The 23,375-nt window shown below is 41.8% G+C and overlaps 1 protein-coding gene and 1 pseudogene across 1 annotated transcript in view; both read left to right on the top strand.

Annotated features, from left to right (window-relative positions):
* CCDC126 (coiled-coil domain containing 126) overlaps positions 1–23,375 on the top strand; it is an 81,050-nt gene that overhangs the window by 8,769 nt on the left and 48,906 nt on the right. The gene's annotated exons all lie outside the window — the stretch shown is intronic.
* LOC102731628 (large ribosomal subunit protein eL6 pseudogene) lies at positions 20,342–21,195 on the top strand (annotated as a pseudogene).

Genomic DNA, 23,375 nt, shown 5'->3' with positions numbered 1-23,375 from the left:
AAAATTTGAGTGTTTGCTTTAAATATGCATACAAAAAAGACTATTATAATGTATAAGTGTTTTAATTAAATTGAAATATCCTGATATTGCATGACTTTCAATATACATCTTTTAAAAAATGACTTTTCTTACATAACTGCAACATTATTTCCTACAATACCATTATCACACCAAAAATTTAACAGTAATTCCTTAGTACTATCTAATAGTTCATATTCAAATTTCCACTACTGTCCCAAAACTTTTAAATTTTTTGTTGAAATTTGATTCTAATTAAGCATCGTAACTACTTTTGCTTGTTTTGCCTCTTAAATCTCTTTTATTTATTTATTTTTTAAAGATTTTATTTATTTATTTGAGAGAGAGAGAATGAGAGACAGAGAGCATGAGAGGGAGGAGGGAGAAGCAGACTCCCTACCGAGCAGGGAGCCCGATGTGGGACTCGATCCCGGGACTCCAGGATCATGACCTGAGCCGAAGGCAGTCACTTAACCAACTGAGCCACCCAGGCGCCCTTAAATCTCTTTTAATCTAGAATATTTCCAGTTTTCTCTTTGCCTTCTGCCCTCTCCCCTCTTTCTTTTTTTAAGATTTATTTAGTTATTTGAGAGAGAGCACCCATGCTTGAGCAAGCCGGGGCGGGGGAGGGGCAAAGGGAGAGGGAGAGAGAAAATCCCAAGTGGATTCCATGCTAAGCTTGGAGCCCCACGCAGGGCTTGACTTCACCATCGCGAGATCAAGACCTGAGCCAAAATTAAGAGTCACTCACTTAACTAACTGAGTCACCCAGGTGCCCCTCTCTTCTCTTTCTTCCTTTCCTTCTTCTTCTCTCCTTTTTTCTTTTATTCTTTCTTTCCTCCTTTCTTTTTTTTTTTTAATTTTTTTATTTTTAAGTGACATTCAGTTGTTAGAGAGACCTGGCAACAGAGGTGTATTACATCCCTCTTTCTAGATATATTTGATTGTTTCCTCGTGATGTCATTTCACTGGCTCCCGTATTCTCTATATTTCCTATACTTTAAGGGCTTGATTAGATTCAAGTTAAATATTTTTTGGCAAGAATACCTCATGGGTGATGCTGTACATTATATAACAGAAGCTACATGATGTCAGATGACCACACTAGCATTAATGCCAAGACAACTCACTGGGTCAAGGTTGCAATATCCAGGTCCCTCCCCTGCTAAGCTACATTCCACCAGCAAGCAATCAGGGATTGATATTTGCACACCATCTGAATATGCAATTTCCCATCAACTCTTCATTATTTCAGTACCGATTGAAAATCCTTGTTGGAATCAATCATTCTATTCAAAATGGTGATTTTCTATCTCTGTCTTATCCCTATGTTCACCAGCTGGCAATCTTCTGCCAAAATGATAGATTTTTTGAAAGACCTTTCTTTTCTTTTTTTTTTTTTTTTTAAAGATTTTATTTATTTATTCATGAGAGACAGAGAGAGAGAGAGAGGCAGAGGGAGAAGCAGGCTTTCCGCCGAGCAGGGAGCCCGATGTGGGACTCGATCCCAGGACCCTGGGATCACGACCTGAGCCGAAGGCAGACGCCCAACCATCTGAGCCACCCAGGCGCCCGAAAGACCTTTCTTAATCAACCAGAAATTGCCTACTCTGAAATATAATTCCTATTAGAAAGGATAAATGTTTAATTCTTTCCCTTTAATTGTCAATTTCAAAGTAAGGTATTTGTTTAACAGTGACCTCCAAAGGTGGCATATGAAGTTTTTCAATGATAGAACTAAAAGGGATTCCCACTTACAGTGCTTTTCCACTTAGATACGTTGTATCACCTAGAGCACTTATAGCAGGTCACTGCCAAGTTCACCTGTAACCTGTAACTTCAACACTGACAAGTAAAAGAGAGATTGATATCAAAGAAATAAACAGATAAATTAGACTTCATCAGAATTTAAAACTTTCGTGCTTCAAAGGACACTACCAACAGTGTGAAAAAACACATAATAGGAAAAAATATTTGCAGATTACATATTTGATAAGAGTCTAATATCTATAATATATAAATAACTCTTACATTTCAACAACAGAAAAACCCAAATAGCTCTATTTGAAAATGGGCAAAGGACTTGAATAGATTTTCTCCAAAGAAAATATACAAATGACCAATATGCACATGAAAATATGTCCAACACCATGAGTCATGAGGGAAATGCAAATCAAAACCACAATGAGGTACCACTTCACACCTACTGGGATGGCTATAATGATAATTTTTTAAAACCAGACAATAATAGGGGCGCCTGGGTGGCTCAGCGGGTTACGGGTCTGCCTTCGGCTCAGGTCATGATCCCAGGATCCTGGGATCCAGTCCAGCTTCGGGCTCCTTGCTCGGCGGGGAGCCTGCTTCTCCCTCTCCCTCTGCCTGCCGCTCCCCCTGCTTGTGCTCTCTCTCTTGCTATCTCTCTGTCAAATAAATAAATAAATAAATAAATAAATAAATAAATAAATAAAATCTTAAAAAAAAAAAGCCCAGACAATAATAATTGTTGACAAGAGTGTGGAAAATAGAATATTGAAACTCTCATACCTTGCTGATGTAAAACAGTGAAGCTGATGTGGAAAACAGTTTGGCAGTTCAAAAAGTTAAACACAGAGTTGCTATATGACTCAGCAATTCCATTTCTAGGTGTATACACAAGAGAACTGAAAACATGTTTGCGTAAAAACTTGTACACATATATTTATAGCAGCACTGTTCCTAATAGTTAAAAGTGGAAACAACCCAAATGTCCATCAGCTGAGAAGTAGATAAACAAAATGTGGTATATCCCAACAATAGAATATTACTTAGCCATAAAAAAAAAATACTGGGGTGCCTGGGTGGCTCAGTTGGTTAAGGGTCCAACTCCTGATCTCAGCTCAGGTCTTGATCTCAGGGTCATAAGTTCAAGCCTGGTATGGGGAGCCTACCTAAAAAAAGAAAAGAAAAGAAGAGAAGAGAAGAGAAATACCGATATATGCTACAATGTGGACGAAACTTGAAAACGTGGTAAGTGAAAGAAGCCAGACACAAAAGGCCACATATTGTCTGATTCTATTCATGTGAGATGTCATGTTTGGGCGAATCAGTGGAGACAGAAAGTAGATTAGTGATCATCCAGGAGATGAGGTGGGGAGGGATAGGGACTAACTGCTAATAGGTACAGGGTTTCTTTTGGGGGGTGATGGAAATGGTCTGAAATTAGATAGCGGTAATGGTTGTTGCACAACATAGTGAATATACCAAAACCTACTGAAAATGTACACTTTAAAATAGTGAATTTTATGTTCCATAAAGTATATCTCAAATTTTAGAATGCTATAAGAAAAGAAGGAAAAATCAATGAAGAGAAAAAAGCATCTAAATTATCTACCTGGAATATAAAAACATGATGTTGGCTCTTAATTGCTTTAAATGATTCCAAAATGATGCCAAACAAAATTGCCCCAATGAAGCAACAGTGAATCCATGGTGATGATTATTTTTTTTCCTTTCCAATTTATTGCAACAGTAAAAAAGAGTCAGATGTTATGGTCAAGTAATAGAAGGACCCTATAGAAAAGTTATGATGCTGTATAAGGCATTAAATGATACTTAATTGATTATACAAACTGATAATGCAGTTATATAAAATATAAGAAGTTTTTAATTTTAATTTTTAATTTTTATGTTGAAGTATAAATGGCATACAATGTTATATTAGTTTCAGGTAAAGTATAAGAAGTTTTAAACTGTGTAACATACAACAGTATCATTTATAATTGAATATGATGGTGTGGTCTTGTCTAAGAATATAACACATTAAAAAAATCTATTTAGTATCCATATTAGCTTGTATGCACACAGAGTATCTCTGAAAGGATATAAACAACCCTGGTATTATTCTTTATCTGGGGGGAGGGAAACTGAAAGGCTTAGGTGAAGGGAATATTTTTTACTGTAAAATTTTCAGTACATTCTGAATTTTGAACCATGGGACTGTATTGATTACTCAAAAAATATCTTAAACCAACAACATTACTTATACAGGATCATCAGATGACAATTCCAATTTATGGAATCTTTTTTTTTAAATCTTTTTTTTTTAAAGATTTTATTTATTTATTTGACAGAGAGAGGGAGAGAGAGAGAGTAAGAGAGTGCAAGCAGGGGGAGCTGCAGAGGAAGAGGGAGAAGCAGGCTCCCAGCTGAGCAGGAAGCCTGATGCAGGGCTTGATCCCAGGACCCTGGGATCATGACCTGAGCTGAAGGCAGACGCTTCACCAACTGAGCCACTCAGGCACCCCCAATTTATGAAATCTTTTCCAGGTTTCAGAACTTCCTGTGATTACATTCTTGGATATGTCAACCTCATGGTAACCATGGAATTTTGTCACTGTCGGTTGGACCTGCATTGATGTAGAGCTTATATCTTAAGAGCTGCAATAATAACTAAGTCTGTTAGCTTTTTGTCCCTGTTACATGGGAGCATCAACACAACCTTCATAGGATGATGATGATATGAAGGAGCACAACTTCAGAAGCAGAGAGACACCCTTGCACAAAACAGAAAATTCATTGCATCTGTAAACACCTCAGTAGGACCGACCTTGACCTGTCAGCTGCCAAAGTGATATAATTTGAGTGGTGCACAGAAGAACTTTCAGCTTAAATTTATCTGCACCTTTTCCACTATGCCTTCTGTGGTTCATGGTTAATCATCTGCAAAGCCCTCTATGTCCTAAATCTCTTCTTTGAATACTTCCTTCACCTTCTTGCTCTAGCCCCTTGGTTGTCAATGGGGGTAATCTGCCCTGCTCCTCAGAGGATATTTTGTAAGGTCTGAAGATATTTTTGATTGTCACAGTTGAAGGTGGTGCCACTAACAACTCATGGATAGAAGCCAGGGATGCTGCTGAAGATCCTACAATGCCCAGAGCAGCCCCCACAGTAAAGAATTCTCAGGCCTCAAACCTCAGTAGTGCTAGGTTGAGCAACACTGATTCTACCCTGAAGGAACTGCTTTTCCAGGAGCCTTCTCAAATAGTGTCTGTGTTGTCTCGTAAGTGAACTTGGAGGTGGGGTTGCACTTCCTTTCTCCTTATCACTGCTTCCAAACTATTCTCCTTCCCTAAATTATTTTTTAGAATAGTTTTGGATTCCATATCAGACTTTATCACTCACAGCCTCTCCTTAGTGCATTTACCTACTTAGCTCATTTTTCTGTCCTTCTCTTCAACACTACAGCAATCTTAAATCTGGGTGCTTTCACTATCCATGTAAATGCACTTTCCAACATCCTAGACTCTGTTCCTCGTGTTCCTTTCCTGCAAGACTCTTGCTCTCCACCCTACCTCAGTCACTCACTCACTTATTATGAAGGTTGGCATGGACTCTAATTGCAACCCCTCCATCATCTCAATTCAAGCAGTCCATCTGATTGATTGATTGATTGATTTTTGGTGAGAATACTTAAGTTCTCTCTTAGCAAATTTCCATTATACAATACAGTGTTATCAATGATAGTTACCATGTTATACGTTAGATCCTCAGATCTTACTCATAACTGAAAGTTTGTACCCTTTTACTAGCCTCTCCCTATTTTCCCCACCCCTCAGCCCTAGCAACCACCATTCTATCCTGTTTCTCTGAGTTCGACCTTTTTTTTTTTTTTAAGTTTCCAAAAATGTGATACTGTGTAATATTTGTCTTTCTTTGTCTGGCTTCTTTCACTTAGCATGATACCCTCTAATTTCATCCATGTTGTCACAAATGGCAAGATTTCCTTTTTTTTCATGGCTGAATAATATTCTATTATGTAAATATGTCACATTTTCTTTTTCGGTTCATCTGTCAATGGAGACTTAGGTTGTTTCCATAACCTTGACTATTGTGAATAGTGCTGCAGTGAACATGGAATATATACCTGGAAGTGGGGTTGCTGGATCATATAGTAGTTCTAATTTAATTTTTTGAGGAACTTCCCTACTGTTTTCTGTAGTGGCTCTACCAGTTTTTATTCCCACCAACAATGCACAAGGGTTTCCATTTTTCCACATCCTTGCCAGCATTTGTTATTTCTTATCTTTTTGATAATAGACATCCTAACACATATGAGGTAATATCTCATTGTGGTTTTGATTTGCATAAATTATGCATCCTTGATGATTAGTAATGTTGAGCATCTTTTCATGTACCTGTTGGCCATTTGTATTTCTTCTTTGGAAAAATGTCTTTTCAGGTTCTTTGCGCATTTTTAATTTGGATTATTTGTTTTTTTGCATGAAATCCTATGTTTTACATATTAATCTCTTATCAGATACAACATGGTTTGCAATTTTTCTCCCATTCCATAGGGCGCGTTTTCACTTGGTTGATGGTTTCCTTTGCTGTGCAGAGCTTTGTTATGCTTTTGTTCAATCAACATTTGTTAAGTAGAGCCCTGAGGTGCCTATGGTTCAGTAAAGGACCACAAGAGAAATTGAGATACAGAAGCTTATTGCTCACAGTCCTGGAGAGAATACATTGCATGATGCCTCACAGGGCCACATGGGGAGGTCAAGGCAGGGTATAGGCAGAGAGAGTGACAAAACCTGGGGCACATGCCTTTATTAGGGTCTGAGAATGGAGTGCTTCCTGGGCTGAGGCTGGATTGGTCAATTCTTACAAAAAAGAGTGGAGTTTTGGTAAACTGTGGGGGAGGGAAGTCTCATCTAAGGTGTGCACAAGGGGAAGGCTCTGGGAAGTTGGGGAAACTGTTTATTCCAAAGGCTGCTGGAAGAGTCACATCAGGAATTTACATTTGCTCGTGTTCCTGAGGGCTGTTTGTTATCCAGGAAACCCACCTGCACAACGGGCTAGCATCAGTTTGAAGTCCCCGCGGGGCAGTTGGCCAAACAAAATGGATGCCAAGACAGCAATGCCATGGAGTAGCTTAGCTAAACTCTCAGTAATCCATCCTGTGATGCCTCAACATCAGGAATAACAATCATGTGTGTAGCAGATACATTCAAAGAATAGGTATTGTTTTCTGAAGCCATTGTAAAGCACGTTTAATGAAGGCAAGGATGATGAAGCCTATGATTAATATACTTGCTACTGTTTGAAATCCAGTTCTTAGTTATTCTCTCGGGTGGATGGTGAAAGCCATGAGAACAAACCAGGGAACTTGAGGAGTGTGGGAATTTGTTGCAATATTTTGGATATATGACGAGTGATATGTAAAGATTGACACATCTTCTGGAGGTTGACCTGTCCCTGTCCTGACTTGTTAAAAGTACATGCCGCAAAAAGTTCCTTGTAAAGAAGATTCCACACCATTCAGCCAATAGGAAATCTAATGACAGTTGATTATCCATCACTGTTTTGTACCAGCAAGAATTACTGCTGCATCAGACTCAGAGTATGACGTAGCTTCTGCATGTGGTTGGTTAGGATAGTTGATAATTGCCGAATGGTTTTGAATATTTGATCTTGTTTGGCTAGGGTGGAAGCACTATTCCTATGTCTGTCATCCAGTGGTAGTAGCCAGTCCCAACAGGATAGGGATAAGAATGGCTTTCTTGGTACAGGTCTGTAGAGGAGAGGTGCAGGGAGAATAAAGAGTAGTTGGAATAGTGGAGGTAATAATGTTGCAGTAATAAGGGTCATCTCTATGGTCTGCTTGTAGCCTGGGTAGGGTCAAGTGGACTTGCTCCTGGCCCCTTGAATTAGGTACACAGTAGAATTTGAATTTGAATGGGATATTATTTATTATTAAGGGGCTCTGAATATATGGGGTGAGGTCCAGCCTTTTGTGTTTCTTTTTTTTTTTTTTAAGATTTTATTTATTTATTTGACAGAGAGAGGCAGCAAGAGAGGGAACACAAGCAGGGGGAGTGGGAGAGGGAGAGGGAGAAGCAGGCTTCCCGCTGAGCAGGGAGCCTGACGTGGGTCTCGATCCCAGGACCCTGGGATCATGATCTGAGTCGAAGACAGACACTTAACGACTGAGCCACCCAGGTGCCCCAGCCTTTTGTGTTTCAATATAGTTGGGAGCCTTTAGAAAGTACCACTGTGGGGAGTTAATTATTTTGATCTTACCCACAGGGTGCCCTGTTTGGGGTCTAGATTAGGGGTTTGGTTTAGCCAAAATGAGGTTCGTGGTGTTCAGGAGGGTGGGGTTTAGGACAAGGAACTGATCACTAGGAAGAACAGTGGGATAGCTAGTAATGGGGCTGTAGGTCTGACCCTGACCCTAACAGATCCAAAATCATTTTTAAAAAAGATTTTATGTATTTATTTTGTTTTAGTGAGAGTGTGTACACATGTGTGCACACGAGTGGGGGTGGAGGAGGAGGCCAAGGAGGAGGGAGAGGAAGAGGGAAAGAATCCCAGGCAAACTCTGTGCTGAGCATGGAGCCCAATGCAGGGCTTGATCTCACGACCCTGATATCATGACCTGAGCTGAAACCAAGAGTCATACACTCAAACAACTAAGCCACCCAGGCACCCCCAGATCTAATAGCATTTTACTTGCAAGGCCTGGGTTGCTATTTTGGAGGTTAGTATGAATATAGTCATGTCAGATCTGGCTCACTTGGTTGTGGCATACAACGGGGAAGGGTTTATGGATAAGCTGTGAAGAGGAATGTAGGTAGCAATTTCAGGTGTCCAAAAGGTGCTGGTGGTTGTGGTGGGAATAATGAGAGGAGTAGGGTCTGCCATGGATGCATGGGGTGGAAAACAAAAGCTGTAGTCTAGTACAGTGAGCAGTGAACACAGCAGCAGGGGGTCCCTAACCATGGGATCTAAGCAAGTCAAGTTAGAGATGTTGCAACCAAATGTCTTACTTTGGTTAGTGCTGTTTAGAAAGTCTGGCCTGCCATAAGGATGAAGCAATGGCTGGTGCTGCCAGGGGCACTTACGTTTTGCAAGCATTTTGATAGATGCAAAATTCACGAGGCAAGTATTTAGCTATTCCAGAAAAATAGAACTCTGGGGGATTCTCAGAGTTCATCAACTGAGGCATTTTTGCAACTTGGACTTGAGGCTGATGGTCATCACAGTCACTTCTCTCCTGGTGTGGAGACAATCCAGGATGGGAAAGTCCCCATGTCCAGCAAGGCTGGAACGCTTTGTCTTCCTCATCTGTCTCTTGGATTGTGGCATTGTCCTCTGAGCTACAGTTGTCTCCAAGAGTGAGCTCTCACTCAGTCTGGGGCCATGTCATCTGAGGTGTTGGCGTGCTTGGGGTGGCAGAGGCCAACACTGGGGAAAGATGGCCTTCCCAGGTGGAGATCCATGAAGGGTAAGAGTGACTGGGTGGTATTAAATTCCAAGTGTATTAAAAAAAAGACTCTTATTTTGGGGTGCCTGGCTGGCTCAGTCAGAAGAGCATGTGGCTCTTGATCTTGGGGTTGTAAGTTCAAGCCCCATGTTGGGTGTAGAGATTACTTAATAATAAAAATTTTAGGGGCCCATGGGTGGCTCAGTTGGTTAAGCATCTGCCTTCAGCTCCCGTCATGATCCTGGGGTCCTGGGCTTCGGGCTCCCTGCTCAGTGGGGAACCTGCTTCTCCCTCTCCCACTCCGCCTCTGCTTGTGCTCTCTCTCTGTCAAGTAAATAAATAAAATCTTTAAAAAAAATTTTAGGGGTACCTGGCTGGCTCAGTCAGTAGAACATGCAGCTCTTGATCTCTGGGTCCTGAGCTCAAGCCCCATGTTGGGTGTAGAAATCATTTAAATAAATAAACTTAAAAAAATTTAGAAAAAAATTCCGAGTGTATATGCTGGAGGCCTGACTCAGGATGGAATGACAGGTATGGGCTCTGCTGTTAGATGAGCAGATCTCAGTGAACTCCATCAGATCATTAAGGGTGCACCTTGCAAGAAGCATGCAATATCCATGACCAAGATTTTTGGAGACTGTGTCCACAATTTCCATAGATAATGGGCATATTGATACATTAATTGTAGGGACATTTTGTGGATAGCAGCTTTACAGTCTAGGGATTAGCGCGTTACAACTATAGGAAATTCATCAGGGCACAAACCTGCCATCCAGATGAGTCTGATTTGGCTGCATTGGGAAGGCCATTCTGCCTGGGAAATAATTTGGGACATAGTGTAAGGAGGGAGTAACTCATTTAAGTATCACTTTCATTGGCATCATTTAATGTGGATGGAAGTGAGCTTTGGGTCAGGATCTATGCTCCACAACATGCTGGCTAAAGCCCTTCTAACAGGGCCCACCAACATCTGGCACGCAATTGTACAACTGACTGATTTTGTTCCAGCACATCTGAAACAAGGTTAGGCCCCAGGGGTCTACTAGCAACCCTGTTATCCAGGCTGTGCACAATAGCAGTAATAACCACAACAGAGAACATTTGCATTTGACTAGCTTGTGGGGTTTCCTTCTATTGAGCAATCTGGATACTGACCAAAGGAGGAGTGTACTTACTTCGGAACAAGAGGTCATTTACCTCTTCCTCTAAGGTGGGGTAGGGACCTTGTCTCAGTCTACTGATAGTGGCTATAGATCCAAGGATTCCTGTTGAATTTGTTTCCTAATGTGACTGGCAAAGTTGGTGGCCTTAGCTTCACTGCTGGTACTGGGCCATTATCTGGGCCAATGATTTTTGTTTGTTTGTTTGTTTGTTTATTTATAGAGTAGGCTCCATGCCCAACATGGGGCTTGAACTTGCGATCTCGGGATTGAGAGTTGCACACTCTACTGACTGAGCCAACCAGACTGGGCCAATGATATTTATATAATCGTGATCGCTAAGCAGTTTGGTAGAGGTTTGTCTCTTTGGGCTCTCTCTCTCTCTTTCTCTCTATTTTTTTAAAGATTTTATTTATTTATTTGACAGAGAGAGACACAGCGAGAGAGGGAACACAAGCAGGGGGAGTGGGAGAGGGAGAAGCAGGCTTCTCACTGAGCAGGGAGCCCGATGCGGGGCTCGATCCCAGGACCCTGGGATCATGAGATGCTTAACGACTGAGCCACCCAGGTGCCTCTCCTTGGGCTCTATATTATAAGAGGGTCATATTGCACAATCTGCCCTTGATCAGGTTGCCAGCATGTGTAAGATGGTGAGATGGTGGAAAAGTCAACATGGTAAAGGGAGCATTCATCTGGTGAGCAGATGAGTGGTGTCCTCTCTGATATGGAGGTTCCCTGGAAGTGCTATCAGGGGAGTCCTTGGAGGAGGCTGATAGTTGATGTGGGAAATTTGGAGACACGAGGTCTGGGAATTAAGCAATATTATAGCCTGGGATAAAATTTCTATCCACTTGGGGACCACTTATTGTTTAAAAGCTTAAGAAGCAAGTAGGTCACTGTGCCTGTCTCTGTAAGTCTAGCCTCTTGGGGCCAATAAGCTAGGTTGAAATTCCACAAGATTCCATGTTCTAAAGCTTGTGACCAAACAACTTGGGAGGTGAAATGGGTTCCTTGATCTGAATCTATGATATCTGGTGAGCCAAAGGAGATGATCATATACCTGGTTAGGAAGGAGATGACGTGCTGGGAAGTGGTCAGCAGGAGTCTAGTGAAGTTATCAGTGATGGTGGTTATGTACTTACCAGCTTTAGCAGAGGGTGGCAGCGGCCTGAAAAAAATCAGTTTGCCATTGTGAGTGGAGTCTGTTACCCCAGGAGATACATGTCTTCCAGAGCCTTCCAGAGTTTTCTTTGGGAGCAAAGAGGCGCACTCACTGATTGGGCTTATTGTCATTGTGAGGGGGAACGCAATGACAATAGGCCCAGTCAGTGAGTGCCGTCACTCCCCTATGGTTTGTTGGAATATGGGCCCACTCTGCTAGTGGGTATGACATCTCTGGAGGAATAGTTGTGTCCAGAACTGTGTCTGATAGTTTGGGAGGTGGCTCATGGAGGGTCTTGGAACAGGTGTGTAATCTGAATAAGGAGTCTGCAGTGTTATTATAATGTGGTCCTGGTGTTTGTTGGCATGTGTGCAGAGACTGACTATCATTGGCATATGTGAGTTGGCTCTCTTTTTCCAAGTGGAGATAATCCAGATAGGCTTTCCCTGAATCATGAAATTATCCCTTTGTTACTGTCCAGACCAGACTGTGGGCCTATTGACTACTGTCCAGGAGTCAGTAAAAATGTGTGCCCTTGGGAGTCTCATTCTTATGGCTTGTGGTAGAGTCAGGCACACTGTCACCAGCTCTGCCAGTTGGGCTGAGCCAGGAGAGCTCCCCTGGACGAGGGATATGCAGCTAGCAAGATGACAGGCATCAGCCTTTCAGCAGGTGGCCTTGTGGACCATGGTGTTGCTGCCCACCCTCTTTCCATGTCAGGCAGTTGCTCCCAAAGGGCTCCCCAAACTATTAGAGGGGTGGGCAGTGAAGGTGCCTCTAGCTGTACCTCAATGTCAGTGGATAAGGGGCTAAGCATGGGGAAAGCCACATCCTCCTGTAATTCAGAAAAACCCTTGATAGCAGGTTTAGCACTTTCCTAAAGGTACAAATTCCTGTTTAACAGTGAGGCGTCAGTGGCCATGCTAAGTCTCTTTTGCATTGAAACACTAACCCGAGGCAAGATGGGAACTTGGTGTGTGAAGCTGCGAGCCTGTTAATATGTTTTTCTCTGAAAGGGCCCAGCAGGCTACCCAAATTTTGGGCTTGTGTCATGTACCTGACTGCTATTTGGGGCAGATGTTTGGTCCAGGACCCCATGGGCAGCCAGGTAGAGCCACGTTTAGTCCAGAGACTCCAAGAGGTGTAACGAAGCATCACCAGTGATTCAATTCAGAAGTCTGGGCCTCAAGGCACTAAGGCAGGGCCTGCTGCATGTCTTGTTGGCCCAGCCATGATGCAGTTTGTTGAGGTACTGCCCAACAGAGAAAAGCTGATTTAGGGGCGCCTGGGGGGCTCAGTCGGTTAAGTGTGTGCCTTCGGCTCAGGTCAAGATCTTGGGGTCCTGTGTTGGGCTCTGTGCTCAGTGGAGAGTCTGCCTGTCCCTCTCCCTCCCCCCTGCTCCTCCCCCTTTTTCTCCCCCCTGCCCCTCACCCAGCTTCTGTGTGCGTGTGTGCTCTCTCTCTCTCAAATACATAAAATCTTTAACAAAAAAAAGAAAAAAAACTGTTTTGTATATAATGGCATAAATAGGCCTAAGTAACATAGATAAGTGTGGGACGTGTTGTCCAAAGATGAAATGACCTCATATGTGCTGTGCCTGCCATAGTGTAGTGGGAGGCTTAATTGTGAGGAGTTCATTTTTTTTTAAAGGAGATAGAAGCTTATTGAATATACTGCAAGGGAGTGGCGTGCAGGACAGCAAAGGAGAGGCTGTCTGCCACTTGTCAGTTTTTAATAGTCAATTGTTAATCTTCATTCATTGGTGGCTGGATTTAAAACTGGCCAGATAGAGGTATTAAAGGGGGGAGATGGTGGGCCTAATGACCCTGGTGTCAAGCATATCTTTAATGATGAGCCAAAAGCCCTCTGTGTCTTGCTTCAGCCAATATTGTGGTGTATTTACTATTTTCACTGGAGGAAGCATTTGGATAGGTTCCCATTTGGCAGCTCCCATAAGAAAGGCCAGAAATTTAGTTTACCCCACCAGGTTTGTGGCTGAGTGAGGGCTTCCATAACTACAGTAGGAAAAGAGAGCTGGGGGGGCCATCATCGTTGGTAACTGTTTTAGAAATATGGTGCTAACAGACACATGCAGCTTAGTTTGTACTCCCTTTACAGTTTTACCTGCTACGCATTATAGTCTGTATGAGGTTCCCTTGGGGAATTTAGAAGGGTTACCCGGAATTACTGTGACTTGGATTCCTGTGTCTAATAGAGCCAGGAGTATTTATCAGGTCATTAGAACTTGTGCCATGTGCCAAGGATGAGACTCGTGATATCCCATAAGGTCAGGGAATGCGGTGTGACAGCAGCAAGGTATGCAGTGACAGAAGGACCATGGTCCCAGTCATACCTGCCTTTGCAAGAAGCCATGGCTTCCTGAGTGAAGGTGCCCCTATCATACTGGTTAGGACTCTGAGTTCCGGTGCCCATCCACAAACACAGGGGTCAGAGAAGCAAAGTCTCCTCCTTCTAAAGGCAGTGCCTGGCACCTTGGGAGCCCACACTAGGTTGTCGTTAATGCACAGGACTTATGAAAATCTTAGCCAATTGTCCTAATAGTCAGTGGCTGGGTCTGTGCTTAGGGTCAGGAAATATACCTGATCTAATACCCACTGGGAGAATTTACCCTCTGTGTGGCAATTAATAGTCTGAAAAAACATCTGAGGCACCTCAAATTAGCTTTAATGAGCAATGCTCTGAGGTTCAGGAAAACTCTGGTTGTTTCTTTTGGAGTTTGCGCTTTGGGATGGGAAGCCTCAGTATGCTGCAGTGTAGGGGAAAGTAGCAGAAAATGTGTGGTCCAAGGTGTGCTGTACATTCTCCAGGACCTGTGAATAATCAACTTCTGTATCTCAATTTTTCTTATGGTCTTTTGTTGAGCCATGGCTCACCAGGGCTTTTCTTAGCAAATATTGATATAAATAACAGGATGGTAGAGCTACGCTTGCAAATGACCACAGGGAATGTCTTTTAGCTGCAGTGGTTGACTGATTGGCTCTCCCAGGTGAGCAATTCTATCCGGGAAGGGTCCATTCTTTGCTGGTGTTCCTTTCTGCTACTTTGTGGAAACAACCACACAGTTTAAGTCCAATTTTTTTTGTTTGAATGATCTATCCTTTGTTGAAAGTGCAGTACTGAAGTTCCCTGCTATTATTGTATTGATGTCTATTTCTCTCTTCAGGTCTGTTAATGTTTACTTTATATATTTAGGTGTTCCGACGTTGAGTACATAAATATTTCAACTATCATATCCTTTTGATGGATTCCCCTTATATCATACAATGTTACAGATTTTGGTTTAGAGTCTATTTTGTCTAATGCAAGTATAACTACTGCTGCTTTCTTTTAGTTTCCATTTGCATGGAATATATTTTTCCATCGCTTCACTTTCAGTCTATGTGTGTCCTTTAAGCTGAAGTGAGTCTCTTGTAGGTAGCATATAGTTGAGTTTTGTTTTTTTATCCATTCAACCACTCTATGTCTTTTGATTGGAGAATTTATTCCATTTACATTTAAAGTAATTACTGATAGTACGCACTTGCAAACTGAACTACTGCCATTTTGTTAATTATTTTCCAGCTGTTTCATAGTTACTTTGTTCCTTTCTTCCTCTCTCATTCTCTTCCTTTGTGATTTGATGATTTTTCTATTACATTTTTCAGTTCAGTTATTGTATTCTTCAGCTCTGTGATTTCTGTTTGGCACTTAAAAAAAAATTTTTTTTTTAAATTTTATTCATTTGAGAGAGAGAGCATGGGGAGAGGAGCAGAGGGGATGGAGAGGGACAAGCAGACTCCACTGTGAGTGTGGAGTCCCAACACAGGGCTCGATCTCAAGACCCCAAGACCACAAACCTAGCCGAAACCAAGAGTTGGACGTTTAATGGACTGAGCCACCCAGGCGCCCCTGTTTGGTACTTTTATATATTCTATATCTCTTTGTTGAAATTCTTGGTTTGTTTATGCATTGTTCTGACCTATGACTTATTTTTTTAACAATTTGTTTATTTATTTTAGAGAGAGTGGGGTGGGGAGGGGCAGAGGGAGAGGGAGAGGGAGAGAGAGAATCTCAAGCAGGCTCCACACCCAGTGCAGAGCCCAATGCGATATCATGACCTGAGCCAAAATCAAGAGTCAGACCCTTAATCAACTGATCCCCCAGGCACCCCACTATGACTGAACTTTCTTTGGGTAAATCACTGATCTCCATTTCGTTACAATTTATTTCTAGGGATTTATCTTTTTCTTTTGTTTGGAATATATTCCCCTCTTTCTTCATTATCCTTGACTCTCTGTGTTGGTTTCTGTGCATTACAAAAGACAGCCACATCTCCCATCTGATAGACTGGTCTTGTGCAGGAGATGAACCTTGCCAATCAGCCTGGTCTGAGCTCCTGGTTGCCTCTCAAAGCTTTGTGATTGTCCAAATTACCATTTTTGTTCTTAGTGACTCCCAGTAACTGAAGGTGTGCCAAGACCTGACAGTGTCCCAAAGGGAAGGATCACAGTTAGCACCTAGATGCAGGCTTATTAGAAGCTGGACTCTCAGGCAGTAGTATGAGAGTTTGGAGTTAAACCCCTTTTGGAGAGAAACTGGAAGATGGGCATTTTTATCTGTTCCCTCTGTGCTGAGCCCAGATGTAGGGCTCAAGGAGTGGGGTCAGGTAAAGTTCACCAGTGCCTATTTAAAAACTACTTCTTTGTTTGCTGTAAATGCAAGCCCCGTTGACTATCAGAACTAGGTGATTTGGGGGCCAATCCTTTAGGTAGAAGCCTTAAAAGTTGGGACACTAGATGTGTGATCCAAATCCTTTGATCCTCGGAGAGAAGCTGGTTCTCCTCAGTGAGGACTGATCTTAATGAAATGGAGTTGGGATTCCCTCCTGATTGTGTGGCATGGTATCAGGGGTGAAGTTTATGGTGAGAGTGTATCTAAGTCTTTCCTCCCTATTTTGATGTGGGTATTTTCTCATTTGCCTGATGTGTAAAAGTCATTCAGCTAATTTCTGAATTTCTCTCAGAGGTAATTGCTCCACGTGTAGCTGTATATATCTGATGCATCCATGGGAGGAGGGAAGTTCAGGAGCCTCTTATGTCACCATCTTGGTCCCTCCTTCCTCTTTCCTTTTTCTTTATTTTCAACGCTTTTCCCTCTTCAACTCATTTGCTTCCTATGTCACTAGGAAAACAAGAGAATTTCTATAAGCTCCCACTACCCTATCTACTTACCCAACAGCAGCTCCACCAACTACTGTTTCTTCCCTTTTGTTACTACGGATGAATCATCCATGCTTTTAGACAGGGTCAACTAATCCAGCAGTGGATGTGCCGCCTGCTCATACCAGCTCACAAGGGCCGATTGTTAACATCATAGGAATATTAAACCTCCAATAGTTCAGAATTAGCCACAACAGGAGTATTTATATCACAGAAATCAGCAAATGCTACAAATTGGTGCTTTTCCTCGTGTTAACCTGTGGTTAACATGTACTCCTTGCCTATTCATGCAATGTACCATAAGATGTACACACACACATTTATGTTTATGAGATGCGTTCATGTGGATATGTATAACTCTAGTTCATTCATTTTTACTGTCCTGCCCCACTCCACAAGAACATGAGCTCCATTTCCATCAGTTATATTCTCTGCTATATTCCTAGGGCTTGGAGCAATACCCAGCACAAAGCAGGCTCAATACATATTTATTTGATGGAACAAATGGGGTGTGTCTGAAATTTTACCTCTGCCACCTCTCTGAGTTAATATGTTAATCAGTTATTTGGGAATTTAGTAGATCTTTTTATTATTTTTTTAAGTAAACTCTGTGCCCAACGTGGTGCTCGAACTCACAACCCAGAGATCAAAAGTTGCATGCTATATGGACTGGGTCAGCCAGGCGCCCGAGTTTAGTAGATCTTAATATGCTGACCCACGTGGGTTTTCAAGCCTTATCAAGGAATTCATTTTGCATGTCCTTTACAATCAGAAGAGGGCAATTTGGGGGGAAGAATAGGTAAGAGATGGTCAGTCATAAGTGTGGGGGTCCCTACCTGGTTCGGGGATTCAGATGAGATCCAGCAGCGTTTCAGGGTGGCAGGAGAGTAGACTGCTTTGGGGATTCAATGCCACCAGGTGGCAGTATGAGCATGCTAGAAAGCCAAGGTCAGCGATCGCGACCACATGGGTCCCTGAATGCAGGTAGGTGACTCAAAGATATACCTTTCCTTCTATTTTTTTCCCCCCTTTGCCAACTCATCTTTTATTAACATTAGTCTTTTGCAACTTTATATAAGTTATTGGTTTATATGTCCCCTTACATTTGACAATACTAAATTTAAAATATTGGAGCAGAAGAAACCAGATTAAAAAAAAATTTTTTAAGTTTTAATTAATTTATTCATTTTTTAAAAGTAATCTCTGAACCCAACGTGGGGCTTGAACTCACGACCCCAAGATCAAGAGTCGCATGCTCGTCTGACTGAGCCAGCCAGGTGCCCCCTCCAAAATTTTTTTTATTGAGATAAAATTCACATAACCTAAAAATTACCATTTAAACTATTTTAAACGGCATGACTGAGTGAGTTTTAGTATATTTACAATGTTCTACAACCATTATTATTGTTAATTCCAGAATATTTGTATTACTCCGAAAAGTAACCCTGTACCAACTATGTAGTCAATCCCTATACTCCCTTCCCTCCATCTCTAACAACCATTAATCTACTTTCTGTCTCTCTGGACTCGCCTACGCTGTGCATTTCATATAAATGGAATTATACAATATGCAGCACATTTTTTTTTTTTTCCAGTTAAGTAGGCTCCTTAAGCAGGGGATTTAAAGATGCTTCAAATTCTGAATATCACCTTCTCAGTTTGCAAAGGGCACAGATCTTTCTTTAGAGCAGTTGTCACTGGGGCGCCTGGGTGGCTCAGTTGGTTAAATGACTGCCTTCGGCTCAGGTCATGATCCTGGGGTCCCAGGATGGAGTCCTGCATCTGGCTCCCTGCTCAGCAGGGAGTCTGCTTCGCCCTCTGACCCTCCCCCCTCTCATGTGCTTTCTCTCTCTCTCAAATAAATAAATAAAATCTTAAAAAAAAACAACAGTTGTCACTGGCTGTTAGTCCTTCTGATGACCATGAAAAAGAAAATCATTACATGTATGTGTGAGGGGTGTCAGGCGCAAGAAGGTTTTTCTGAGCAGCTCCCAGAGCCCTGAGTTAACATCTTCACTAGTTAAAACACAGGAAGATGTGGATGCTTTAAAAATTGGAATTAACTGAAGTAAAAATGACAGTAATGTAGGGAGAAAGTGACTCTACCTAAGTCATAAATTGTTATAACAATAGGAATATCCAACTATATCTTGAAAACTACAAAAAAAAAATCAGATTATATAAAGTGCAAAGAAAAGACAAGCATAGGGACACCTGGGTGGCTCAGATGGTTAAGCGTCTGCCTTCGGCTCAGGTCATGATCCCAGGGTCCTGGGATCGAGCCCCACATCGGGCTCCCTGCTCAAGTGGGGAGCCTGCTTCTCCCCCTCTCTCTGCCATTCTCTCCACTTTTGCTCTCTGGCTCTATCTCTCTGTCAAATAAATAAATAAAATCTTTAAAAAAATAAAAATAAAAATAAATAAATAAATATGTATTTTCCCTGTACTGTGGTAGATGTACCATGATTAAGAAGATTGGGTTGCCCTTAAATATTCAATTCTGATTACATAATTTTAAATGACCTCAATGAAGAAGAAAGGAGGGAGGTATCTGAGGAAGGCAGTATAATATTATGAGATATTTTCTGATTAGTTCAGATTTTAAGACAAAATTTACAAATGATGGAAATAAGGAAATACGACTAAGGATGAATAGAGAGAATATCATAAATCTGTAAAAACACTAAAGTCCCAAATGAGTTGAGAATTGTAAATCTGCTGAGGACAAATTAAAAAGTTTCATAAATCATATTTAGAGCAAAAAGGTAACGGAAGAGTTAGGTCTGATGCTGGCGCTGACTCTGTAATGTGAACAAGTGGCAGAGTAAGCAGAATCTTGAGTCTCTCTTCCATGTCAAGGGGAATGTTTTCATATTTGAAAAAGGTAAAACCATGGTGGGCTAGAAGGAACTGGAGCCCAAGATGAATGAGAAAAGCAGTACCTAAGTTGTGCATGCTAAGACTGCATGAATTGTGTCCAGCGTACTCAGTCCAGAATGAATAGTTGAATATTTGTTATTTTGAAAATCAAAGAGGGTTGCCTGGGTGGCTCAGTCGGTTAAGCGCCGGCCTTCGGCTCAGGTCATGATCCTGGGGTCCTGGGATGGAGTCCCGCATTGGGCTCCCTGCTCAGCAGGAGCCTTCTTCTCCCTCTCCCACTGTCTGCCGCTCCCCCTGCTTGTACTCTCTCTCTCTGTCAAATAAATAAAATCTTAAAAAAAAAAAAAAGAAGGGCGCCTGGGTGGCTCAGTTGGTTAAGCGACTGCCTTCGGCTCAGGTCATGATCCCAGGGTCCTGGGATCGAGTCCTGCATCGGGCTCCCGGCTCAGCAGGAAGCCTGCTTCTCCCTCTCCCACTCCCCCTGCTTGTGTTCCTGCTCTCACTGTCACTGTCTCTGTCTCTGTCAAATAAATAAATAAAATCTTTATAAAAAAAAAAAAAAAAGAAAATCAAGGAGAATGACACCAAGTTCAGATATCAGCAAATATGGTGGCAACTTCCCAAAAGAAGAAGATGGAGCTCTTTCCTGTCTTGCAAGATGGCGGGTGAAAAAGCTGACAAGCCCGATACTAAGGAGAAAAATCTGGAGCCAAGAAGGCTGATTCTGGTGGCAAGGTCAAGAAGGGTAACCGCGAGGCTAAAATACCAAAGAAGGAGAAGCTCCACTGCAAGCCCTGTCCTAGTCAGAGGAATTGGTGGATATTCCCAATATGCTGTGTATTCCAGAAAGGCCATGTACAAGAGGAAGTATTCAGCAGCTAAATCCAGGGTTGAAAAGAAAAAGAAGGTTCTTGCTACTGTCACAAAACCAGTTGGTGGTGGCAAGAATGGTGGTCCCCGAGTGGTTAAACTTTGCAAAATGTCTAGGTATTGTCCTACTGAAGATGTGCCTCAAAAGCTGTTGAGCCACGGCAAAAAAAACCTTCCAGTCAGCGTGTGAGAAAACTGCGAGCTAGCATCAGTCCTGGCACCATTTTAATCATCCTCACTGGGCGCCATAGAGGCAAGAGGGTGGTTTTCCTGAAGCAACTGAGCAGTGGCTTGCTAGTTGTGACCAGACCTCTGGCCCTCATTCGGGTTGCTTTGCTTAGAACACCAGAGATTTGTCATTGCCACCTCCACCAAAATTGGTATCAGCAGTGTGAAAATCCCAAAACACGTCACTGATGCTTACTTCAAGAAGAAGAGGCTGCATAAACCCAGACACCAGGAAAGTGAGATCTTCAACATGGAGAAAGAGAAATGTGAGATTACAGAGCAGCGCAAGGTTGATGGGAAAGCTGTGGACTCACAAATTCGGCCAAAAATCAAAGCTGTTCCTCAGCTTCAGGGCTACCTCCCCTCTGTGTTTTCTCCACAAATGGAGTTTACCCTCACAAATTGGTGTTCTAAATTTCTTACAAAAAGGGATGCCTGGGTGCCTGGGTGGCTCAGACCCGTTAAATGTCTGACTTCGGCTCAGGTCATGATCTCAGGGTCCTGGAACGGAGGCCCATGTTGGGCTCTGTGCTTAGGGAGCAGTTTGTTTCTCCCTCTCCCTCTGCCCCCCCTCCTCTGGCACTCCCCCCCCTCAAATAAATAAATAATTAAAATAAATAAATAAAATATTTTTCAGAGAACTAATTAAATAACCGATCCATTAAAAGAAAAGAAGAAGAGGGTGGAGTACTCAAACCTGATTTTGCTCCCGGGCAAGATTCAGGAAAGGATTATTCAAAGTATCATTTATGTGCTCTTACCAAGTAAACACATTATTAGAAGTGAGAGTTTGCTAGGGACATGTATTTTCAGATTAACCTTTCTTTCTTTTGATAGGATTAATGAATTTGTGAAAAAGTGAAATAAATCCTGACTTCTACAAGGTTTTGGAATAGTTTCCTTATTACATCTTCTAGATTCCAAGGTCCTCGAGTGCAAGGGATTATGCTTCATTTGTCTTTGGGTCCCTAATGCCTGGAACAGTTCTTTTTCTTTTTCTTTTTTTAAGATTTTATTTATTTGACAGGGAGAGACACAGCGAGAGAGGGAACACAAGCAGGGGGAGTGGGAGAGGGAGAAGCAGGCTTCCTGTGGAGCAGGGAGCCCGATGTGGGGCTCGATCCCAGGACCCCAGGATCACGACCTGAGCCAAAGGCAGACGCTTAACGACTGAACCACCCAGGTGCCTACAGGAACAGTTCTTAATAGTTTGCTATAGTCTGTGCTCTGGATAAATAAGTATATTAATTGAATGAAGGATGCAGAAGTATGGCTCAGATGCTGGTACAATTGAGTGGTTACTGGTTAGACAATTTTTTTTTTTAAATATTGCTGATATCACATTTCCAACTTTTTAAAAAATTTTATTTTATTTTTAAGATTTTATTTATTTATTTTGACAGAGAGACACACAAGCAGGGGGAGTGGGAGAGGGAGAAGCAGGCTTCCTGCCGAGCAGGGAGCCCAATGTGGGGCTCAATCCCAGGACCCTGGGATCATGACCTGAGCCGAAGGCAGAAGCCCAACGACTGAGCCACCCAGGCTCGCCCTGGTTAGACAATCTTGCCTAAAAGATCCAGCCAATGGATAGATATCAAACTAGACAAGTGAGAAATTCAAACTGTGAAATAATAGGTAAAGCACAATACCAATTTGGTTTTGAAAATGATATATTTGCGTGGAATAATAAGGGGAAAATCTTTATGTATTTCAGAAGGGAGTTTATGACTAGTATGTCTCTTCTAGTGAACAATCAATATTCAGTGAAATTAAAAATTTGACTCCTGAGGGCGCCTGGGTGGCTCAGTTGGTTAAGCGACTGCCTTCGGCTCAGGTCATGATTCTGGAGTCCCGGGATCGAGTCCCACATCAGGCTCCCTGCTTGGCGGGGAGTCTGCTTCTCCCTCTGACCCTACCCCCCTCATGCTCTCTCTCTCATTCTCTCTCTCTCTCTCTCAAATAAATAAATAAAATCTTTAAAAAAAAAAAATTTGACTCCTGAGTATGTATCTCTTCATTGATCCTTAAGGAGACAGAAATGAGAATATTTATCATATTTTTAAAAATTTTGTTTGTAGCAAAGGACAGGAAGCAACATAGGGGCAGTACCTTAGACCTGAGTAAGAGGTTTGCAACAGATAAATATAGCAGCTGAGGAACTTTGGCAAAAACGAACAATTCATATTACTAAATGTGTACATGTGGTTTAGACATGTGTACTTAAAATGGAAAGCTGATGCTTTAAATTGGACACTGAAAGAATTATGAATAGCTTTACTTTCATAAAAATATGTTAAAAGTTTAGTTAAATTTTCAGAAAACTGAATTTAAAATTCAGCTTTATTTAAACAATTTTGGCTGAATACTCTAATATCTATTAATTATAATTTATGTTGTATTTTAATATAATAAATAATTTTGGATACTTTAGAAGAAAAAAGACTTTTTTGAAAATAGTATATGATATTTCATTTTAATTTTTACTTTTACATGTATTTTAACTTTCTTTTTAAAGATTTTATTTATTTATTTATTTGAGAGAGAGAGAGAGAGAGCACAAGTTGGGGGGGAGGGGCAGAGGAAGAGGGAGAAGC

This window comes from Leptonychotes weddellii, chromosome 12 (genome assembly GCF_054177405.1).
Source record: "Leptonychotes weddellii isolate Sample4059 chromosome 12, ASM5417740v2, whole genome shotgun sequence".
Taxonomy (NCBI): Eukaryota; Metazoa; Chordata; class Mammalia; order Carnivora; family Phocidae; genus Leptonychotes; species Leptonychotes weddellii.
This window is presented reverse-complemented; position numbering and strand designations above follow the sequence as displayed.